This window comes from Watersipora subatra, chromosome 7 (assembly GCF_963576615.1).
Source record: "Watersipora subatra chromosome 7, tzWatSuba1.1, whole genome shotgun sequence".
Classification (NCBI taxonomy): Eukaryota; Metazoa; Bryozoa; class Gymnolaemata; order Cheilostomatida; family Watersiporidae; genus Watersipora; species Watersipora subatra.
In genome coordinates this window covers 26,879,991-26,890,243 of record NC_088714.1, presented here as the reverse complement: position 1 = coordinate 26,890,243, position 10,253 = coordinate 26,879,991, and positions in this window count along the sequence as shown.

Genomic DNA, 10,253 nt, shown 5'->3' with positions numbered 1-10,253 from the left:
TGGGAGTTTTTGTGGCCCGTGTGCTACAACTAATCTACTGTCTCAGTTGCTGGCTCCATTTCATATAAATATTTTATGCTATATAGAACTAAATGTACTTCACGTCATCAAACCTGGCCTAACGTCAGAATGGATTCCCATTTTGGATCCACCCCAAGTAGCTCCAGTAGATATACCTGAGTAGATATTTACTCATCAAATTGGCTAAAGCAAAACTGATATGCAATAACCAAAATCAATGTTTTCTGTCAATAGAGTTCTTTACTTTGACGAGCAAAATTCAAGACAGCGTGAACAACAAAGTCAACACAAGAGCTGCAATATGCGCCTAAGCGAGCTTTGAACCTTGAAGTATTGTAGAAGTACATAGTGATATCTATGAAGTGCCATAAACCCGCTGAGAATAGCGCCACTTGAACAGCTTGACAGTATTTAGCCTGAACATGAAACATCCTGTCTCCCTGCTTTGCAAATGTCTCTTTTAGGCTGGCTCACACTATATCGTCATATGTCAGCGTTGTCCTCTCGACGATTATTCATCGACCATGTGCACTATCAATCCATGGCATCATCGAGGCAGTGGGAATACGTTGGAAAAGATTACAGCTGTCACACTTTTACGGTAGTTTGCCGAGCATCTCCGACAGTCTGTGCAATGTGCACACTGCAGCGCTGGTGATTGACTACCCCAAATTGCTTGATTTATATATTCTTTCATGGGAGTAGTTGCTGGACTAGTATTTCATCATTTCATGAGAGTTGCTAGACTAGTATTTCATCATTTCATGAGAGTTGCTGGACTAGTATTTCATCATTTCATGAGAGTTGCTAGACTAGTATTTCATCATTTCATGAGAGTTGCTGGACTAGTATTTCATCATTTCATGAGAGTTGCTGGACTAGTATTTCATCATTTCATGAGAGTTGCTAGACTAGTATTTCATCATTTCATGAGAGTTGCTGGACTAGTATTTCATCATTTCATGAGAGTTGCTGGACTAGTATTTCATCATTTCATGAGAGTTGCTGGACTAGTATTTCATCATTTCATGAGAGTTGCTGGACTAGTATTTCATCATTTCATGAGAGTTGCTAGACTAGTATTTCATCATTTCATGAGAGTTGCTGGACTAGTATTTCATCATTTCATGAGAGTTGCTGGGCTAGTATTTCATCATTTCATGAGAGTTGCTGGACTAGTATTTCATCATTTCATGAGAGTTGCTGGACTAGTATTTCATCATTTCATGAGAGTTGCTAGACTAGTATTTCATCATTTCATGAGAGTTGCTGGACTAGTATTTCATCATTTCATGAGAGTTGCTGGACTAGTATTTCATCATTTCATGAGAGTTGCTGGACTAGTATTTCATCATTTCATGGAGCGTATTGTGTAATGAGAGCACTATGCCTGCGAGTATTAGCTGATGTAAACATGGAGGGGTTTGTGATAGTGTGAACACTGTTATTACAGACCATAACAGAGTAATTGTTGTATTAACACCGACGTACAGTGGATATAGTGTGAACCAGCCTTTATGGATGGCTAGTCTAACTACTTTCATCGACAAATGATAAACTGCAGAATGAAAATAAGAATGAAAATAAGCATTAAACTTACAACTGCACCTCTACAATCAATCAAACAATGATAATCTACATATCCTACATGTAAGCCCACTTACAACCCTTTCAATGAACCTGCTAGAGAGTGTAATAGCTACAAAAATGAAACAAACCAAAACAAGGTGTTGGCAGCATTTCTACGCCTTTAATAACACTACTGTGATGGGATGTTGTAATGCAGCAGCTGAAGTAACCACTAGCTTAGCAAGCATGCGCTTGCTGCACGGTGTCAATATTGAATGGAAACACAAGTATTATTACTATATGGAAGCATTTATGTAATATAATCTATAAATAAATGTATTTATGTGAGATTATAGGGTATATTGTAACATATAAGATGGAAATTTATGACTCGGACACCAAATACTCAGAGTGGTTATTTGAAGAGTGTTTCAGGAACATGTAAACATAAGTTGTCCGCTTTTGTTCTTTTCCATATCTTCAACTCTCTATAATACACTCTAAGAAAACATGGAGGTGGTGCTGAATTGCCTTCTTTTAACAAAAAATGAGGCAAGATAACTGAAACACTAATTGTGTGGATAGTGTAAAAGTACTAGTGGTGTCCTTGTAAAAACTGACAAAAATAATTGGTCAATTTCTGTTAACAACTCAACTCAATCAGTGATATGAAAACCAGAAAAAACAGAATACAACACATCAATGGTAACATAATTATGGATTTAATGTATGTAACGTATGTACATTTCAATCAATAAATCAAAAGTACCCTAAAATGATGATGCAAGTTGATAAAAATGTTCGGTGTACTAACAGGTTTACAGCTTGTACGCTCCTTAACACAAAACTGTTAGTAATGTTGTACACTGTGAGGTAACAGTAAAGGTTCAGAAAACTTACCAAAGGGGTGCTGGCAACAAGAAACAAGTGCTGGTTGTATCTAGTACGCTGTGTTTTATGCGTTAGTTTAGCTCTCTGATCCCATCAATCTTAACAGGGAGCCTGACACAAAATGGCTTTGTAAATCACGCATCAATCAAAAAAGGTGAAACCACTTGTGTTATAAAGTACAAACAATGCATCAATTTTTTGGTAGTTCATAGATATGTAAGAAGAAAAGTGAAAAAGTGAACTTTTACAAACTGAATAAGAGTGAGAATGACAATCGGTATGACTTTATACGATGATCTGAAGGTTAGGATGCATATAATAGTCTAAGGTGAACAATACATGACTCTGTATCTTTATAATATGATCTGAAAGTTAGGATGCATCTAATATTCTAAGGTCAACAATGCATGACTCAGTAACTTTGGGCATTTCATAGAATTTTAGATTTACTATAATATACAAACGCTTAAAAAAATCAAAGCTTTCTCATCATGCTTACATGTATGCTCCACTCTGCACAATCTTGCTCTTTCCACCCCTTTAAACCTCTCACTCATTCCCATGTTACAATCTCGCTTTTTCCACCCCTTTAAACCTCTCACTCATTCCCATGTTACAATCTCACTCTTTCCACCCCTTTAAACCTCTCACTCATTCCCATGTTATAATCTTGCTCTTTCCACCCCTTTAAACCTCTCACTCATTCCCATGTTACAATCTCAATCTTTCCACCCCTTTAACCTTCTCACTCAGTCTCATGTTACAATCGTGCTCTTTCCATCCCTTTAACCCTCTCACTCATTCTCATGTTGCAATCTTGCTCTTTCCACCCCTTTAACCCTCTCACTCAGTCTCATGTTACAATCTCGCTCTTTCCACCCCTTTAACCCTCTCACTCAGTCTCATGTTACAATCTTGCTCTTTCCACCCCTTTAAAGCTTTCATTCATTCCCATGTTACAATCTTGCTCTTTCCACCCCTTTATACCTCTCACTCAGTCTCATGTTACAATGTTGCTCTTTCCACCCCTTTAAATCTCTCACTCATTCTCATATTATAATCTTGCTTTTTCTACCCCTTTAACCCTTTTACTCATTCTCATGTTACAATCTCACTCTTTCCACCCCTTTAACCCTCTCACTCATTCCCATGTTACAATCTTGCTCTTTCTACCCCTTTAAACCTTTCACTCATTCCCATGTTACAATCTCGCTCTTTCCACCCCTTTAAACCTCTCACTTATTCTCATGTTATAATTTTGCTTTTTTCTACCCCTTTAACCCTTTTACTCATTCTCATGTTACAATCTCACTCTTTCCACCCCTTTAACCCTCTCACTCATTCCCATGTTACAATCTTGCTCTTTCTACCCCTTTAAACCTCTCACTCATTCCCATGTTACAATCTCACTCTTTCCACCCCTTTAACCCTCTCACTCATTCCCATGTTACAGTCTTGCTCTTTCTACCCCTTTAAACCTCTCACTCATTCCCATGTTACAATCTCGCTCATTCCACCCCTTTAAACCTCTCACTCATTCTCATGTTATAATATTGCTTTTTCCACCCCTTTAAAGCTTTCACTCATTCCCATGTTACAATCTCACTCTTTCCGCCCCTTTAACCCTTTTACTCATTCTCATGTTACAATCTCAATCTTTCCATCCCTTTAACCCTCTCACTCACTGCCATGTTACAACATCGCTCTTTCCACCCCTACAACCCTCTCACTCATTCTCATGTTACAATCTTGCTCTTTTCACCCCTTTAAACCTCTCACTCATTCTCATATTACAATCTCGCTCTTTCCACTCCTTTAAACCTCTCACTCATTCCCATGTTACAATCTTGCTCTTTCCACCCCTTTAACCCTCTCACTCATTCTCATGTTACAATCTCGCTCTTTCCACCCCTTTAACCCTCTCACTCAGTCTCATGTTACAATCTCACTCTTTCCACCCCTTTAACCCTCTCACTCATTCCCATGTTACAATCTTGCTCTTTCTACCCCTTTAAACCTCTCACTCATTCCCATGTTACAATCTCGCTCTTTCCACCCCTTTAAACCTCTCACTCATTCTCATGTTACAATCTCACTCTTTCCACCCCTTTAACCCTCTCACTCATTCCCATGTTACAATCTTGCTCTTTCTACCCCTTTAAACCTCTCACTCATTCCCATGTTACAATCTCGCTCTTTCCACCCCTTTAAACCTCTCACTCATTCTCATGTTATAATTTTGCTTTTTTCTACCCCTTTAACCCTTTTACTCATTCTCATGTTACAATCTCACTCTTTCCACCCCTTTAACCCTCTCACTCATTCCCATGTTACAATCTTGCTCTTTCTACCCCTTTAAACCTCTCACTCATTCCCATGTTACAATCTCGCTCTTTCTACCCTTTAAAACCTCTCACTCATTCTCATGTTACAATCTCGCTCTTTCCACCCCTTTAACCCTCTCACTCATTCTCATGTTACAATCTCGCTCTTTCTACCCCTTTAAACCTCTCACTCATTCCCATGTTACAATCTTGCTCTTTCCACCCCTTTAACCCTCTCACTCAGTCTCATATTACAATCTCGCTCTTTCCACTCCTTTAAACCTCTCACTCAGTCTCATGTTACAATCTTGCTCTTGTCACCCCTTTAACCTTCTCACTCATTCTCATGTTACAATCTCGCTCTTTCCATCCCTTTAACCCTCTCACTCATTCCCATGTTACAATCTTGCTCTTTCTACCCCTTTAAACCTCTCACTCATTCCCATGTTACAATCTCGCTCTTTCCACCCCTTTAACCCTCTCACTCAGTCTCATGTTACAATCTCACTCTTTCCATCCCTTTAACCCTCTCACTCATTCCCATGTTACAATCTCACTCTTTCCATCCCTTTAAACCTCTCACTCACTGCCATGTTACAGCATCGCTCTTTCCACCCCTACAACCCTCTCACTCATTCTCATGTTACAATCTTGCTCTTTTCACCCCTTTAAACCTCTCACTCATTCTCATATTACAATCTCGCTCTTTCCACTCCTTTAAACCTCTCACTCATTCCCATGTTACAATCTTGCTCTTTCCACCCCTTTAACCCTCTCACTCATTCTCATGTTACAATCTCAATCTTTCCACCCCTTTAACCCTCTCACTCAGTCTCATGTTACAATCTCGCTCTTTCCACTCCTTTAAACCTCTCACTCATTCCCATGTTACAATCTTGCTCTTTCTACCCCTTTAAACCTCTCACTCATTCCCATGTTACAATCTCGCTCTTTCCACCCTTTTAAACCTCTCACTCATTCTCATGTTACAATCTCGCTCTTTCCACCCCTTTAACCCTCTCACTCATTCTCATGTTACAATCTCACTCTTTCCACCCCTTTAACCCTCTCACTCATTCCCATGTTACAATCTTGCTCTTTCTACCCCTTTAAACCTCTCACTCATTCCCATGTTACAATCTCGCTCTTTCCACCCTTTTAAACCTCTCACTCATTCTCATGTTACAATCTCGCTCTTTCCACCCCTTTAACCCTCTCACTCATTCTCATGTTACAATCTCGCTCTTTCTACCCCTTTAAACCTCTCACTCATTCCCATGTTACAATCTCGCTCTTTCCACCCCTTTAACCCTCTCACTCAGTCTCATGTTACAATCTCACTCTTTCCATCCCTTTAACCCTCTCACTCACTGCCATGTTACAACATCGCTCTTTCCACCCCTACAACCCTCTCACTCATTCTCATGTTACAATCTTGCTCTTTTCACCCCTTTAAACCTCTCACTCATTCTCATATTACAATCTCGCTCTTTCCACTCCTTTAAACCTCTCACTCATTCCCATGTTACAATCTTGCTCTTTCCACCCCTTTAACCCTCTCACTCATTCTCATGTTACAATCTCAATCTTTCCACCCCTTTAACCCTCTCACTCAGTCTCATGTTACAATCTCGCTCTTTCCACTCCTTTAAACCTCTCACTCATTCCCATGTTACAATCTTGCTCTTTCCACCCCTTTAACCCTCTCACTCATTCTCATGTTACAATCTCAATCTTTCCACCCCTTTAACCCTCTCACTCAGTCTCATGTTACAATCTTGCTCTTTCCACTCCTTTAAACCTCTCACTCATTCTTATGTTACAATCTTGCTCTTTCCACCCCTTTAACCCTCTCACTCATTCTCATGTTACAATCTCGCTCTTTCCACCCCTTTAACCCTCTCACTCAGTCTCATGTTACAATCTTGCTCTTTCCATCCCTTAAAACCTCTCACTCAGTCTCATGTTACAATCTTGCTCTTTCCACTCCTTGAAACCTCTCACTCATTCCCATGTTACAATCTTGCTCTTTTCACCCCTTTAAACCTCTCACTCATTCTCATGTTACAATCTCGCTCTTTCCGCCCCTTGAACCCTCTCACTCATTCTCATGTTACAATCTTGCTCTTTTCATCCCTTTAACCCTCTCACTCAGTCTCATGTTACAATCTTGCTCTTTTCACCCCTTTAAACCTCTCACTCATTCTCATGTTACAATCTCGCTCTTTCCACTCCTTTAACCCTCTCACTCATTCCCATGTTACAATCTTGCTCTTTTCACCCCTTTAAACCTCTCACTCATTCTCATGTTACAATCTTGCTCTTTTCACCCCTTTAACCCTCTCACTCAGTCTCATGTTACAATCTCACTCTTTCCACCCCTTTAAACCTTTCACTCAGTCTCATGTTACAATCTCACTCTTTCCACCCCTTTAACCCTCTCACTCAGTCTCATGTTACAATCTCGCTCTTTTCACCCCTTTAACCCTTTCACTCATTCCCATGTTACAATCTCGCTCTTTCCACTCCTTTAAACCTCTCACTCATTCCCATGTTACAATCTCACTCTTTCCACCCCTTTAAACCTCTCACTCATTCTCATGTTACAATCTTGCTCTTTTCACCCCTTTAACCCTCTCACTCATTCTCATGTTACAATCTCACTCTTTCCACCCCTTTAACCTTCTCACTCAGTCTCATGTTACAATCTCGCTCTTTTCACCCCTTTAACCCTCTCACTCATTCCCATGTTACAATCTCGCTCTTTCCACTCCTTTAAACCTCTCACTCATTCTCATGTTACAATCTTGCTCTTTTCACCCCTTTAACCCTCTCACTCATTCTCATGTTACAATCTCGCTCTTTCCGCCCCTTTAACCCTCTCACTCATTCTCATGTTACAATCTCGCTCTTTTCACCCCTTTAACCCTCTCACTCATTCTCATGTTACAATCTCACTCTTTCCACCCCTTTAACCCTCTCACTCATTCCCATGTTACAATCTTGCTCTTTCTACCCCTTTAAACCTCTCACTCATTCCCATGTTACAATCTCGCTCTTTCTACCCTTTTAAACCTCTCACTCATTCTCATGTTACAATCTCGCTCTTTCCACCCCTTTAACCCTCTCACTCATTCTCATGTTACAATCTCGCTCTTTCTACCCCTTTAAACCTCTCACTCATTCCCATGTTACAATCTCACTCTTTCTACCCCTTTAAACCTCTCACTCATTCCCATGTTACAATCTCGCTCTTTCCACTCCTTTAAACCTCTCACTCATTCCCATGTTACAATCTCACTCTTTCTACCCCTTTAAACCTCTCACTCATTCCCATGTTACAATCTCGCTCTTTCCACTCCTTTAAACCTCTCACTCATTCCCATGTTACAATCTTGCTCTTTCTACCCCTTTAAACCTCTCACTCATTCCCATGTTACAATCTTGCTCTTTCCACCCCTTTAACCCTCTCACTCATTCTCATGTTACAATCTCAATCTTTCCACCCCTTTAACCCTCTCACTCAGTCTCATGTTACAATCTCGCTCTTTCCACTCCTTTAAACCTCTCACTCATTCCCATGTTACAATCTTGCTCTTTCTACCCCTTTAAACCTCTCACTCATTCCCATGTTACAATCTCGCTCTTTCCACCCTCTTAAACCTCTCACTCATTCTCATGTTACAATCTCGCTCTTTCCACCCCTTTAACCCTCTCACTCATTCTCATGTTACAATCTCACTCTTTCCACCCCTTTAACCCTCTCACTCATTCCCATGTTACAATCTTGCTCTTTCTACCCCTTTAAACCTCTCACTCATTCCCATGTTACAATCTCGCTCTTTCCACCCTTTTAAACCTCTCACTCATTCTCATGTTACAATCTCGCTCTTTCCACCCCTTTAACCCTCTCACTCATTCTCATGTTACAATCTCGCTCTTTCTACCCCTTTAAACCTCTCACTCATTCCCATGTTACAATCTCGCTCTTTCCACCCCTTTAACCCTCTCACTCAGTCTCATGTTACAATCTCACTTTTTCCATCCCTTTAACCCTCTCACTCACTGCCATGTTACAACATCGCTCTTTCCACCCCTACAACCCTCTCACTCATTCTCATGTTACAATCTTGCTCTTTTCACCCCTTTAAACCTCTCACTCATTCTCATATTACAATCTCGCTCTTTCCACTCCTTTAAACCTCTCACTCATTCCCATGTTACAATCTTGCTCTTTCCACCCCTTTAACCCTCTCACTCATTCTCATGTTACAATCTCAATCTTTCCACCCCTTTAACCCTCTCACTCAGTCTCATGTTACAATCTCGCTCTTTCCACTCCTTTAAACCTCTCACTCATTCCCATGTTACAATCTTGCTCTTTCCACCCCTTTAACCCTCTCACTCATTCTCATGTTACAATCTCAATCTTTCCACCCCTTTAACCCTCTCACTCAGTCTCATGTTACAATCTTGCTCTTTCCACTCCTTTAAACCTCTCACTCATTCTCATGTTACAATCTTGCTCTTTCCACCCCTTTAACCCTCTCACTCATTCTCATGTTACAATCTCGCTCTTTCCACTCCTTTAACCCTCTCACTCAGTCTCATGTTACAATCTTGCTCTTTCCACCCCTTTAACCCTCTCACTCAGTCTCATGTTACAATCTCGCTCTTTCCACTCCTTGAAACCTCTCACTCATTCCCATGTTACAATCTTGCTCTTTTCACCCCTTTAAACCTCTCACTCATTCTCATGTTACAATCTCGCTCTTTCCGCCCCTTGAACCCTCTCACTCATTCTCATGTTACAATCTTGCTCTTTTCACCCCTTTAACCCTCTCACTCAGTCTCATGTTACAATCTTGCTCTTTTCACCCCTTTAAACCTCTCACTCATTCTCATGTTACAATCTCGCTCTTTCCACTCCTTTAACCCTCTCACTCATTCCCATGTTACAATCTTGCTCTTTTCACCCCTTTAAACCTCTCACTCATTCTCATGTTACAATCTTGCTCTTTTCACCCCTTTAACCCTCTCACTCAGTCTCATGTTACAATCTCACTCTTTCCATCCCTTTAACCCTCTCACTCACTGCCATGTTACAATCTTGCTCTTTTCACCCCTTTAAACCTCTCACTCATTCTCATGTTACAATCTTGCTCTTTTCACCCCTTTAACCCTCTCACTCAGTCTCATGTTACAATCTCACTCTTTCTACCCCTTTAAACCTCTCACTCATTCCCATGTTACAATCTCGCTCTTTCCACCCCTTTAAACCTCTCACTCATTCCCATGTTACAATCTTGCTCTTTCTACCCCTTTAAACCTCTCACTCATTCCCATGTTACAATCTCGCTCTTTCCACCCCTTTAAACCTCTCACTCATTCTCATGTTATAATTTTGCTTTTTTCTACCCCTTTAACCCTTTTACTCATTCTCATGTT